The following is a 14,307-nucleotide window of genomic DNA, read 5'->3' as shown; positions in this document are numbered from 1 at the left end:
TTGTTTGGAGACAACTTGGACTAGCTTGGTCTTAGTTTTATACATTTGTTCAATGGGAGGTGTTTGAGTATCTCTTGGATTAGAGATAGTTTGTCTCCTGGATTGCGGATGGTCTCCTGGATTAGAGATGTTCTTTTGCTCTTGGATTGGGGTATGCCAGAGTTGTCAGTTTCTTCCTAGTCCAAGCCTCAAGGGGATAATTGTAAAGTGTAAGCTTTGTCCTAGTGTCCTAGAGTATGATAATAGGAGAGGAAAGGTGGATTTATCCCACATGCAGTGGTGCAATGTTGTAGAGCTACTTAAAGCTCATTTCATGAATGAATAAACACAAGTCTATTTTGCATTACATCTCCATTGTTTATGGTGAGCTTGTGATGGCTTAGCAAATACTCAAGATCGTGTTTATGAGTCCAAGTCAATTGATCTTGGAACCTAATTTGCTTGAGTGATAATCTAGCCAACACACACACTTGTGTGCACGATGTTTCTCTTCCATCCACCCTGGCTAGCACAATCGCACTCCCATCACTCATAAGTTTGCATACTAGATTCATGTTGTTCTCCTTAAAAGTGACTACAGGCAAGGAGAATACAAAAGTAAGCATTGATTCTCCTTGGGATATATGTCCCTAATGACTGAAGGAGAATCAAAGATTTGCAAGAGGAGCTTGAGCATAAGGCTAAGTTGAAAGAAAAACAACAACACTGAAGAAGTGGTGGTGGTAGACATGATAGCAAAAGTGAGTGTGGCAGTCAACACAAGGGTACAAGATGATGACGGAGATCACTGTAGACATCATGGACACGATGATGGAGATTGTGGTAGACATGATCAACATGAGAGAGCGAAGAGATTGTAATAGAGAGAATGCATATAGAAGGGTTCATAGCCACAAGGATGGTGATCAAAGGACTCACATACACTATGAAAATATCTAATTGTTTTGTCGCGACCTTTTACCGCGTTTTGTAGAGAGTGAGTCCAAAATCAGATAGAGAGGGAGGAGAGAGGAGGGCGGGGGGTGGTGGGCTTTTTTTCATTTCAAATATTACCGCGTTTATTATGTGCTCATTATCGTGACAATCGCCCCTGCTATTGCCGCAAAATTATTGTGTATATTCTCGAAACTTGATTTAGCGCCTAAACATTCAAATTTTAATGTTTCCCTTTGTTTTGGTGTTTCCCTCTCCCTTCATAAAATTAAGGAACATTATTTGAATTTTTCAAAATAAAATAAAGATATGAAAACATGGAACAATAGTTAGCTATGTGGATAAACATGAAACAACGAAGGGTCTACTCTATCCTCAAGTAATGCATGCAGCCCCACGTAAAGCAAGCATTGTCAGAGATGAGAAGCTAAACATGGACAACATCTTTTGTTGAGGCATGGGCATGATAGAGTGAAGTGTGTCCATATTTTACGAGATGTTAGCACCTGCGTTAGCTTCCTCAAGCTTTATTTTGCAGCAATGTGCATGTGGTCTACACTTTTGTTATCAGTTAACTCAATCACTATCACTTGATTAACATAATCTATCATGCTTCACAACATTAGAGAAAGGAAGAGGGGGGAGAGAGAGATGAATGGATGACACGACCAAAAAAATTCATAACTTTATAGACAAAATGTTTATGAATCATCTTCTAAAATATCCCTACGAGAAGCGTCCTCCAATTCTAAGCCCATGGCTCCCAGATCAATGAAGAGAGAAATAGAATTGTCGTTTGTGGATGTGTTGGCTTCATCATCTTTGAGTTTGTCATCCTCCATCTCATCATTGTGGCAATCATCCTCGCTAAGACTTGCGGCCGCCGGACTTGAATCATCGATCTCCCTCTTCTTTGTCTACCCCTCATCCAAAGTAGGAGGTGGAAGAGGGTCAAAGATGGTCTCCACTTCATTAGTGGAAAAAATGGTTCTCCCCCGAGGTGTTACGGGAATTACGAACCAAAGTTTTGGTTGGTGAATTGATGGGATATAGATGACCTATAGAAGAGAATCTCAAAGTGAGTAACATTGGTATAATTAATGTTACAAGCAAATAGATAAAAAAGGTAGTCACTCACCTGCTCACAATTGCATGGCAAAACTAAATTGTTATACCTCCCTGTGTGATGCACACTAGAGTCCACCATGTAGAGGCCATTCTCATGCCATCTAGACACATTTGCAAATCACTTGCACTCAAAGATGAAGGTATGAAAGGTTCTAAAATTAACCTTTAGTATCCTTTTAATAGTTCCACAGTACCTGGCTTCCTCACCACTGTGTCAAATTAGTTAAACATGATGCCACAATCCATGGTGATTCTATGCTCGTCAATGTGGCACGTATGAAAGTGACAACCATTTGACCACATAGAGTTAAAGGAAAGGCACTACAAAATAGGAAAATATATTTTATAAATTACAAAGATAAAATCAAGAAAAAACTATACAATATGGTTTAGGTATATGAGTACTCTACCTTTGGTACGCAGCCTTGTGCATACTCCCATTCTTTGTCGGTGATGTCTTCTCCACGCGCTTTTGCTTTGGCCATTCTCTCATGAATCCACTCCGCACTAATGAGATCTAGAAACATGCAAAGGTGTCTAGGAACTGGGAGTACCCTCCTTCCTCCATGTACTTGTTTTCATGCTTCTCTCTCTTGCCAACGCCTTGTCTTTGCCATTGCCCACAAGTCCACCCACTTGGTCATAACCTTTGCATTGAGAATACAAAAGTTATTGACCACTCAGGATAGATTCATATCCATGTTAAATAATTTTTCATTTCCACTTGGCATGTGCGAAGTCATTCTTGCATCCTCCTCATTTGACCACATGCAAAGCATTGAGGGATCAACTTGTGCCAAATACTCTAAGATGTAAACAAATGCCTCTTGCACAATCTGCCCTTTAAACATACATACCTCTAGTTGAGACCATAGCCCACACAAAATCTTTGAGAGTCTTGAAAAACCTCTCTAAAAAGAACATCCATCGTGTGTGCACTACTTCACATATAGCGATCTCCTCAACCACATGAACCAAGAGGTGGATTTGACTAAGAAGAACCGATCGAGGAAATGCATCCTCAATGGCACACATAGTTTCTGCTGCAAGTGTTTGAGCATCAAGGATAACATCTATTTCAATTTCCTTAGAGCTCACGAATCTGCAAGAAAACACACCATAATACACTAAGTGCTAGTTGAGGTTATTGTGTACATAAAAAAGTGTAGTTGAGTGGAGTTTTGTGGTGTGCCTTACTAGCTCTCCAATTTTAAAAATAGCATCCCTCACTTTCTTGTCCCGGCATATGCACATACTCACCGACAGAATGAACTACAATGTAATTAGAGGAAGGGAAAGTGAGAGAAAGTCATACACACAAATCATATGTGTCATAAAAAACAAACAATAGAGAGAATAGAGAAAGGGAGTTACCTGAAGCATCTTGTGCCAATCATGGGACTTCAACCCATACAATTGAACGCTCCCACCTTTCTTCGCTTTTGTGAAAGCTCCCTTTAGCGACCTCATGTATCATGTCAATGTGCGAATAGATGCAATGGTACCCTTGTCTTGGTCCAATTCTTCTTTGGCTAGCATCCATGGTGCTTTAGGAAGCATGTGGAGCAATAGAGGTGTGGAGTAGTAAAGCCCCCAATGAGTCCTTCTTGCCAATAATGTGGTCCCACATGGTGTGGGCTACATTCTTGAATATGTACATGGGATCCAAGAGGTGTTGTATTTTTAAGTCCTTCCAATATTGAAGCCTAAAAAATATGGAAAACCTTGAAATACCCTTTCGTAAAGTACTCGTAGCCGAAATGTTGTTGTAGTGATCTTCCCAAATAGTTGCCCAATTTGCCATCCTGAGATTTAGAGGCATCTTCCCATGTATTGGAGCCTTGTGCTTGCTATGACCTTGGGGTAAGAAATGATGGTTGACTCTCATAAAGTCCCAATGTGGCACAATGTATATACAACTATTTTCATTTTATTTGTAACTTTTTTAAATAGTTGATCTTTTACAGATTAAATTGTCAAGGTAAAGTATATTCAATTTCAATGTTTTGTTTTTTTTGTATACTTTTCAAAAAGACAATTGATGTTTCATATGTTTTATGCAAGTCAAAAATAAAGGTGCTCATTTGGGCCACCTGAGCGGCCCAAATGAGCACCTTTATTTTCGAATAGGCGTGTAGCAGTAATAGCCACGATAATAGTTGCGGCAATGCATGCGATAATAGTCACAGGTATATCTCCACATCTATTACCATGTATATTGTTGTTAAACCACTACCGCGTCAAATGCCGCTGTTATTGTCACAAACGCAATCTTTTCTCTTTCTTTTTTCTTTGTTAGCCCGCGGCAATGCTAGCGGTTTTGTAATTTTCCTCTTATAGTGATAGAGCATGATGATAAAAGGGAAGATACAATGGATATGCTAGCAATGATGAAGCTAATAACAAAGGGAAACTCAAGACCTGCAAAAGGAGCTTGACCATGAGGCTAAGTTGAAAGATGAGAGAAAACACAAAAGCAGTGGTGGTGGTAGACATGATAGCAAACGAGAACACCATAACACGATGGCAACAGTCGTAAAAGAGATGCCAATGTAGATTGCAATAGACATGATCTACACGATGATGGATATTGCAGTAGACACGATTGACAAAAGAGAAGGCATGAAAGACGAAGAGAGCATGAGAGAATATAGAGGGAATTGTAGCCACAGGGCTGATGATTGAAACACTCACAAAGAGCACAATGATTGTAGGGATAGATACAATGTATATCTTTGTAGTGGTGACGATGATGAATGCAGATATGGGAACAAGAGGGATTCAAAGGAATGTAGCTCATGCGCGCTTTTTGACATGCAGAAGGGTGACTATGGGTTGAAACTTAAGAGTACTTGTCCCTCGTTTTGAAGGTCTTCACATAGCCAACATTGGTTGCTTTGACATAGGAGTGACAATGGCAAGTTTTGATGTGGTGATCCCTACACAAACAAAGCTGCCTGGAGAGAGAGAGAGAGAGAGAGAGAGAGAGAGAGAGAGAGAGAGAGAGAGAGAGTCCATTGTTGCTATGGCGAGTTGCTATTGATCAAAGAGAGAGTTGAATTTACTACGAGCACCTGGGAAGGAGACAAAAGCGACACCAGCTTGTTGACATATAAGTGCCCGGTATTTAGTTCCCCCCCCCCTTCCCCCTCTCTCTCTCTCTCTCTCTCTCTCTCTCTCTCTCTCTCTCTCTCTCTCTCTCTCTCTCTCTCTCTCTCTCTCTCTCTCTCTCTCTCTCTCTCTCTCTCTCTCTCTCTCTCTCTCTCTCTGTGCGTTGTTCAGCTTGGGGCCGTGGTTTTTCTTGATGTGGCAACCGCAGTAGTTAATCGAGGTGAGGCTCATAGATTGAAGTGATGCAAGTTGGTGCTCTCGAAGATACAAGCAAATGCTTGTATGCTTACGAGGCTTGGCTCCGCTTGGCGGGAGTAGTAGCTACGCACCTCATCCTTTGTTGAGCTCTCTATCGCCCACCATATGGGCAAGATTCCCAGCCCGTCTTTGACCCTACAGGCTACAATAGCTCTACACCACGTTGCCAACTTCATGACGTGTGTCGTGCTTTCTAACTCGTTGCTACACATCGAGGCAGGTCCCTGAAGTCGCGGAGCGGAGCGTGGGTCGACTCTCTCTCTCTCACACACACACAGTGAGCTTACACAGTACAGTACGCAGAGATCTGTTAGAAGGGTTATCTCCCAATTCCTTAGTATTCACAAAGAATATGTTAGTATATACAAAGAGTTAGAGGTAAGTGAGTTAGGCGGCCGGCCGGCCATATCCGCATAAGAGGCCACTTGGGCTTTAATCCCAACAACCTCCCACTTAAAGTCCAATGTGGCACTTTAAGTAACTGTAAATCTATGAACATAAATGTACAAAGATTTACATGGCTGCCATCTATCCAATGCCCAATAACTCACGACAATGCACAAAGCCCTCTCCTGGAAGTCCCTTTGTGAGTAGATCAGCAGGATTGTCCTTGGTGTGGATCTTCAGCAGTTGTATCTGCTTGTCTTCAAGTACTTCCCTAATGAAGTGATACTTCACATCAATATGCTTAGTCTTCGAATGGAACACTGGATTCTTTGCCAATTGTATAGCACTTTGACTATCACAATATAACTCTGGCATATCTGCATTGATTCCCAAGTCTGCAACCAATCTACCAAGCCAAATAGCTTCTTTGCATGCCTCATTTGCTGCAACATACTCAGCTTCTGTAGTAGACTGCGTAACACAATCTTGTAATCGAGATCGCCATGATATGGCACCTCCAGCCAATGTAAAGACATAGCCTGATGTAGATCTCCTCTTATCCAAGTCTCCTGCATAATCTGAGTCAGTGTATCCTCTGACACTCAAATCCTGACTACCATAGCATATGCGCATACTCTTTGTATGTTTTAAGTATCTCATGATACCTTTCACTGCCTCCCAATGTTTCTTGCCGGGATTTGACATATATCTGCTAACCACTCCCACTGCAAATGCAATATCCGGACGTGTAGCAATCATTGCATACATCAAACTACCCACTGCAGACGCATATGGAATCTTATCCATTTCAGCCTTTTCTTCCTCAGACACAGGACAATCTTGTTTGCTAAGTTTCACATATGGTGGCAATGGAACACTCAATGCCTTTCCCTTCTCCATATTGAAACGTTGCAAAACCTTGTCAATATACTCTGTTTGAGATAACCAAATCAACTTCTTTGATCTGTCTCTCTCAATGCGCATACCAAGTATATGACTTGCCTCACCCATGTCTTTCATGTCAAACGATTTTGCCATCTTTGACTTCAAAGCTGAAATTTCTTCCAAGTGTTTGCCAGCAATCAACATGTCATCCACATACAAAATAAGGATCAGCCAACTGCCATCCTTAGCCTTCTTTGTATATAGACAGTGATCGAACTCACTACGTTTGTAGCCTTGAGAAAGCATAAACTGGTGGAACTTATGGTACCATGCCCTCGGTGATTGTTTTAAGCCATAAAGACTCTTTAACAACTGGCATACCAAATGTTCCATGCCTTTCTCAACAAACCCTTCTGGCTGCTGCATGTAAATTTCCACATCTAAATCACCATGCAAGAACGCTGTCTTGACATCCATTTGGTGCAACACCAAATCCAATATAGCAACCAATGCAAGAAAGCATCTCAATGTAGTCATCTTGACCACTGGAGAGAAGACTTCATCAAAGTCAATGCCTTGTTCTTGCTTAAAGCCCTTGGCAACAAGCCTTGCTTTGTACTTTGGCTGACTATCATGAGCGGTGATCTTATACCTGTAAACCCATTTACAAGGTAGAGCCTTTTTGCCCTGTGGTAATTTAACCAACTTCCATGTCTGGTTTTTATGCAGAGCTGTCATCTCTGACTGCATGGCCAACTGCCATTTTTTCGAGTCAACCACTTGTAATGCTTCCTTGTAACAAGATGGTTCTCCGCAATCTGTGAGCATGACATAATTTAGAGATGGCACATAACGATCAGGTGGTTTGGAGACACGCTCAGAACGTCTCACCACAACTGATTCTGCCTCTCTAGCCACTATAGGCTGTTCCTGAGCCTGACCATGCTGTCTTGATGTGCTAGCACTAGGTCCATCTTCCCTGAAGACAACTCTTCTGATCTCCTCTGTCTTCTCTGGCTTAGAGTGAAACTTGGCTTCATTGAAATGCACATCATTGCTACGAATAAGCTTTCTGGACTTAGGATCCCAAAGCCGGTAACCCATCTCGCCCGATTCTCCGTAGCCAAGAAATATACACTTCTTGCTCTTTGGTTCTAACTTATTTCTGAACTCCTTAGGAATATGGCTATAAGCTTCACAACCAAAGACTCTGAGATGCTTATACGAAGGTGCCTTGCCTGTCCATAGCATCTCGGCCACTGCACTCTTATCCAGAACCCTACTAGGAGACCTGTTGATCAAATGGACTGCTGTAGCCACTGCTTCCGCCCAAAATCCATCAGGCAACTCAGCATTTGACAACATGCTTCTGACCTTCTCTTGTATGGTCCTATTCATACGTTCTGCAACCCCATTCTGTGAAGGATTATATGGTGCAGTAAGTTCCCGCTTAATCCCTTTTTCTTCACAAAAGTCTTGAAAAGCTTTGGAAATGTACTCTCCACCATTGTCAGTTCTCAAGCACTTCAGCTTCTGACCACTCTGATTCTCCACCAGCTGCAAGAATGTCTTAAAGACCTTGAGCACCTCATCCTTGTGCTTCAAGAAGTAAACCCATACTTTGCGAGAATAGTCATCTATGAATGTACAAAAGTACGCTGCTCCCCCTAGTGACAAACTAGGCATTGGTCCGCATAGATCACTGTGTACAAGAGCTAACCGTTCGTCCCTACGATTCCTCTTTGATCTGTGCGGTTCCTGTGTTTGCTTACCATAAACACAATGCTCACAAAACTCGAAATCTTGAAATGAAAATCCAGGCAAATAACCATAATGAGAAAGTATTTCCATTCCTCTTTTTGACATATGTCCCAACCTACGATGCCACAGTGACACACTTGGCTGCTCAATCACATTAATTACATGGTTTTTAACCTCTGAAACATGTAAAGTGTACAGAGTTCCTGACTTGCTGCCATGTGCTACAGTCATCGAACCTTTGGAGATCTTCCAAGCGCCGTTCCCAAAAACTGTCACATAACCCGCATCATCCAACTTCCCTGTACTAATCAAGCTCTTTCGGATTGCTGGAACATGTCTGACACTCTTGAGCCATAAAGAAGAGCCATTCTGAAACTTCAACTGCACATCTCCCACTCCAAGTATGTCACAAACCTGCTCATTGCCAAGTCTGACATAATCTTTAGTAGCCACATATGATGTAAACCACTCTTTGTGCGGAGAAACATGTAAAGATGCCCCTGAGTCGATAATCCAATCACTCATAGCATGTCCATCCTCTGCAGTCAAGAAAACAGAATCAAGATTGCTTGTAAGGAAGATGTCACCAGCTGCTATACCAGAATCACTGTCTGAACCAGATCCTGTGACATTCACCTCTTCAATCTTCATTGAACTCTTCTTTTCATCTTGCTCAGAACTCTTTGTTTTGCCTTTTTCTTGTTTCCACTTCGTACAGTCTCGCTTCATGTGACCCTTCTTGCCACAATGGTAGCATTCTATGTCATCCTTTGACTTCGAATCACGAGACTTACTTCGGTTTTGTGCCTTCTTACCCTTCTTCTCTTTAAACTGTTGTCTCCCTCGAACGACCAAAGCACTATTGCCTTTGCCTTTGTCAATGTTCTTCCTGTTCACTTCCTCTGTGAGCAAGCTGCCTTCTACATTGGCACTTGTAAGACCTTCTGGCGCGACAGAATTACTTAACGCTGTACGAAAAGTATCCCAACTGTCTGGCAAAGTGATTAAGAGAAACATAGCCTTCACTGAATCTGGAAAGACTATCTCCTGTGCTGTTAACTGGCTGAAAATTGAGTGAAATTCATTCAGATGATTTGACATGGCTGTCCCTTCCTTCATCTTCAAATCCACCAATTTCTTGAGCCAGTAAATCTGAGAAGCAGCACTTTGTTTCTCGTACATATCACATAGCTTTTGCCATACGCCATACGCTGTAGTCTCTTCTGCTACGTTGAAGTAAACATTTTCTGTCAGTGTCAGCATGATTGTGGAACAAGCTAACTCGTCAAGCTCTTCCCACTCATCTTGAGCCATAAATTCTGGTCTCTCCCCTTTGAGCTTCAGTGGCTTCACTTGTTTTTTCTGCACCAAAACCTGCCAAATCTGCTTCTTCCAGAATGGAAAGTTTGTGCCATCCAGCTTCTTTATGTTGTAAAGAGTCTCACTGTGAGAAGATGCCATATCTGCCAAACTGTTTACTCCTGAGAAAAATCCGGCAGAGTTTCCCCTGTAAACTGGCCTCTGTACACAGTAAACAAGCTGTAATCAACAAGCTGAACACCTCTCCTCAGAAACTGTCAGTATTTTTGAAAATTTTTGACAGAGTCTCCCCTGTAAACTGAGCTCTGGGAACCAAAAGATAGCTCAAGAAACAATCATAAATAGCTGACCAATGACAAATCTAAAAAATCCCTGTAATATGCTGTCCTGTAAGCATACACTGTCTCCTCTCTGGGCGATGACAGAACCTGTATCTGTCTCAAGACTGAGCCCTGAACAATGCCTCAACGGCCTGACGCATAAGATGCAATCCAGTGTCTACACAAAGTCATACATCCTAAGGGATAAAAGTCGCCGAAGAGGATGCGTGTAGAGGGGAACTCCAGCAACCTAATCCACCTCACACTGGGTAACCCAGCCCTCAGTGCTTGGCTTCAAAAAACCTCACACACGACCCTCTCAGATGGCTCAGCAAACTGCCCAGAACTAGCATACATCCTATAATAGACCAATCACTGTCCTATGACCGCTGCGGCGGTCTGTCTGCTAGCGTGACTCACAACTAGCAGACCCACAACCACAGTACATCAATCTGCAATACATGCCAGTGATGTCAAGCCGTCGTATGGCCACACCTCCCCTGGAACCTGGCAAGCACAAGAAGTAGCAATGCAGACTGCAATATATATATCTGATGATATATATGTGTACCTGGTCTATAGATGATGCTCTGAAGACGAATAAGTGATGTATGTCGATGTCGATATTGATGTCGACCACCTCCTGCTTGCCAATCTACACAAGACGGATTTCTTTGCGGCTGAAATCTATCTTCTGTTGTAGTGCTCAGAACGAAATTCTGAGGGCATAAACGGCTTCGAAAGGGGGGTAAAACCCCAGGTCGCCTGATGGAAACGCTCCCGGAACGCCGAGTGTGAATTTTCGAACTCCGGATCCAGAATCTGCCGGAAAAGTGCGCGCGCGCGCAATTGCGCAAATCCGCACTGAACCAAGGCTCTGATACCAATTGAAGTCGCGGAGCGGAGCGTGGGTCGACTCTCTCTCTCACACACACACACAGTGAGCTTACACAGTACAGTACGCAGAGATCTGTTAGAAGGGTTATCTCCCAATTCCTTAGTATTCACAAAGAATATGTTAGTATATACAAAGAGTTAGAGGTAAGTGAGTTAGGCGGGCGGCCGGCCATATCCGCATAAGAGGCCACTTGGGCTTTAATCCCAACAGTCCCCACCACCACCTATATCCTCAGCCTTTGAGGCAATAGGACATGCATTTATAGAGGGGACGACATCATGTTGATTCTATAGGGGATTTGGGATTGTCGCCTGCCTGGCGATGTGGGTGGCCGATTGATGTCAAGATTTGTTTAGGAAATTTCTCATGGTTTTGAAAAATGTCTCAGTTTACATCCTTTGTATACAAAAATAAAAATATGAAGGTTTTCAAACTAAATTTCTCTTAGTTTCGTACGTATTGTCACCTTCAAGTTTTGAGTATAGTTGTAAAGTTCAAATTTTGTAGGTTGGATTGCACTAAATTTAGATTTTTTTAGTTGTGAGATACAAAGCTAGTCTTCGACTTTAGATTATACAAAATAAACGGAGTTATGATCGATTGGTGTGGCAAGCGTGATTGCTCTTTGGTGTGCTCATCTTTTGGGTTGTTATTAGCTTAGTCTTTGTTTCCTCTAGTCATTAGGTCTCCCCAATCTTATCTATACTAATAGATAAAGGGGGAGGGAATTCCGGCTCCCCCCCTCCCCGCCATGCGTCATAAGCTCCTCTTTCCAGCACGCTCAGGCAGTGTTATCTGAGGCGCTGAGCAAAACAGAGAGAGAGAAGGGTCAATGCAGTCGTGCAGCCTCCAGAGACGGTCGGGCTCCACACGAGCGCCTCCTTCTACGAAGCAAGGCATTGCGTTTGCCCAGCCTGCAAAGAAATCCATGCCCTATCTCGCAGGCTGCGTCTCTCGCCAACAACGTTTGGGTAAAATCATTTTTAGGCGGAGAGAGAGAGAGAGAGAGAGAGAGAGAGAGAGAGAGAGAGAGAAGAAAAAGAAGATAGTTTTAAGTTTTTAACGTCGTGTATATATATATATATATATATATATATAGAGAGAGAGAGAGAGAGAGAGAGAGAGAGAGAGAGAGAGAGAGAGAGAGAGAAGAAAAAGAAGATAGTTTTAAGTTTTTAACGTCGTGTGTGTATATATATATATATATATATATATAGAGAGAGAGAGAGAGAGAGAGAGAGAGAAGAAAAAGAAGATAGTTTTAAGTTTTGAACGTCGCGTATATATATATATATATATATATATATATATATATATATATAGAGAGAGAGAGAGAGAGAGAGAGAGAGAGAGAGAGAGAGAGAGAGAGAGAGAGAGAGAGAGAGAGAGAGAGAGTGTTTCAGTACGGAGAGAGTGGGACGTGAGTGATGGTTATGTAGGCTTTGGAGATGAATTGCTTCCTTATTTTTAGACATGATTGCCTTTTTCTGTGAGATAATTTGTGACAAATTTGTGCACTCAAAAACGGATCTTAATTGTCAGAAACGAATAAAGATTAGAAATCTTGAACAATCTAATCAAAATAGATACAAGGTTATTTTTGGGATTTTTCAAATTTAAGGGGTATTTTGGGAATTTGCACAATCTAGAGGGGTATTTTGATAATTTGCCCAAGAAAAAGCTATTATTACAATATGGGAAAAGAAATTCACGATGATATGGTTCGACAGGGGTTATTAAAAGAAACCGGTGTGCTTGGTATTGCCTTGGTCGACATGCATGATCAAGATGGGCAAAGGAATTCACGATGATATGGTTCGACAGGGGTTATTAAAAGAAAATGGTGTGCTTGGTATTGCCTCGGTCGACATGCATGATCAAGAAGCTCTGGGTTGTTTTTAGCATACGCAAAGAGAGGGCATCTCTCCAAATGCATATCGCGATGCTATGGTTAGTCAAGGGGTTGATGAAAGAAAAAGTTGTGCTTGGCACTGCCTTGCTAGACATGTAGATTGTTCAAGGCCCACGCACCTAGCTGGTTGCGATTTTCAAAATAGAGGACATCGTGCGCACGAGCCCAAGCCCAACGCCTATACAGTGGTGAAAATTGCCCTTCTGAGGACTCTTTTCATTGACGCCAATCATGGGCTCTGTCTCGCTTGCCAGTTGTGTTTTCTGGAGCAAGTTTGTAGGCTTTGGGTAGCGGTCCCATGTGCTCTCTCTAAGCATCAATGGTTTCATTAATACATAGCAACGCTAAGAAAGCTCTGTCTCACTCGCCAGTTGTGTTTTCTCGAGCAGGTTTGTAGGCTTTGGGTAGCGGTCCCATGTGCTCTCTCTAAGCATCAATGGTTTCATTAATGCAAAGCAGCGCTAAGAATGCAACAACATCCGCTACACAAACAAACATGGAAAGAGCAACGATATTTGCTACACAATAATTTTGTGATCATAGAGCAATGCCGAGAAAGAAGCAATATTCGCTACACAAGCAAACATGGAGGGGAAGAGAATAAGTCTTTCTTTTGTAAGGTCACTTAAGATTGCTCACTGGGATCCGGCCATGACAATGGTGCTTGAGAGAGAGAGAGAGAGAGAGAGAGAGAGAGAGAGAGAGAGAGAGAGAGAGAGAGAGAGAGAGAGAGAGAGAGTCCTCTCTGATCTAGCCATGACAGTGGCCATTGACACTTAAGAGAGAGCGACAGGCTAAGCTTGAGAGAGAGAGAGAGAGAGAGAGAGAGAGGGAGGGAGGGAGGTTCTGCTATCGAGATCAAAGCAAAGCATTGCGGGTGGCCATCTCCTCTTCCGATCAGAGATTAAATCAGTACTGCATGGCGTTTTTGAGGAATAAAGCCTTCAAAATTTCCAATCGAGAGCAGTGCGTGCATACTACAGGGAAGAGGCTGGGTGGATCTCAGTGAGCCGGTGACTTTGTGCCAGCACTCCAACGGTCCTGAACTCTCCAAGTTCCAAGGGCGGACTCGCTTGGCGATCGCTGTCTCTAAGTCAATACATGCCTGCTCTATTTCGCCCTCTCGCTTCAACTTTCAGAGTTGAAGCACAACCTACAGGACATGAGGGGCTCTATTTTGGGGAAGAATATCTATACTGTTATAAAAGGGGAGAGATTGCGGCTCCCTCCCCGGACACGTGTCGTTTGCCTCCTCGCTCCAACAGTTCCGGCAGTGTGCCCTGCACTCAACGCGCTCAGTGAGAGAAAAAAAAGGCTTGCGCCTAGAGAGAGAGAGAGAGAGAGAGAGAGAGAGAGAGAGAGAGAGAGAGAGAGAGAGAGAGAGAGAGAGAGAG

The sequence above is a fragment of the Adiantum capillus-veneris genome, chromosome 4 (assembly GCF_014529385.1).
Source record: "Adiantum capillus-veneris isolate H3 chromosome 4, ASM1452938v2, whole genome shotgun sequence".
Classification (NCBI taxonomy): domain Eukaryota; kingdom Viridiplantae; phylum Streptophyta; class Polypodiopsida; order Polypodiales; family Pteridaceae; genus Adiantum; species Adiantum capillus-veneris.
The sequence above is the reverse complement of the archived record's forward strand: the minus strand, read 5'-3'. Positions refer to the sequence as shown.